Source organism: Tarenaya hassleriana, unplaced genomic scaffold (genome assembly GCF_000463585.1).
Source record: "Tarenaya hassleriana unplaced genomic scaffold, ASM46358v1 Cleome506, whole genome shotgun sequence".
In the NCBI taxonomy this organism is placed as follows: domain Eukaryota; kingdom Viridiplantae; phylum Streptophyta; class Magnoliopsida; order Brassicales; family Cleomaceae; genus Tarenaya; species Tarenaya hassleriana.
In genome coordinates, this window is record NW_010967766.1 from 16,528 (window position 1) to 17,034 (window position 507).

Below are 507 nucleotides of genomic sequence, written 5' to 3' on the forward strand. Positions count from 1 at the left end.
TGCATCTCAGACTCCATGGCCTGGTGCCATTTCTCGGAATCGGAACTCGCCACAGCCTCTGAATACGACGTAGGCTCGTCATGTTCTAACAACATGAGTTCGTCGTTTCCAGTCACAAGAAAACCATATCTTGTAGGCTCTTGGCGAATTCTACCAGATCTCCGAGGTTCACTAGGAGGTGCTGTCTCAATAACTTGTGACACAGGTTGAACTGATTCGCCCTGTTCACTCGGTTCCTCGACTACTTGTGGTTCTCGAACTTCTTCGAGATCTATTCTACTCCCAATAACTCTCTTGGAGATGAACTCTCTCTCCAAGAAAGATCCATTCCGAGCAACAAACACTTTGTTCTCAGATGGGTTGTAGAACCAGTACCCTTTAGTTTCCTTAGGGTAACCCACAAATATGCATTTATCAGACTTGGCGGATAGCTTATCAGAAGCCAGACGTTTCACGTAAACGTCGCATCCCCAAATCTTCATAAATGCTAACCTGGGACGCTTCCCA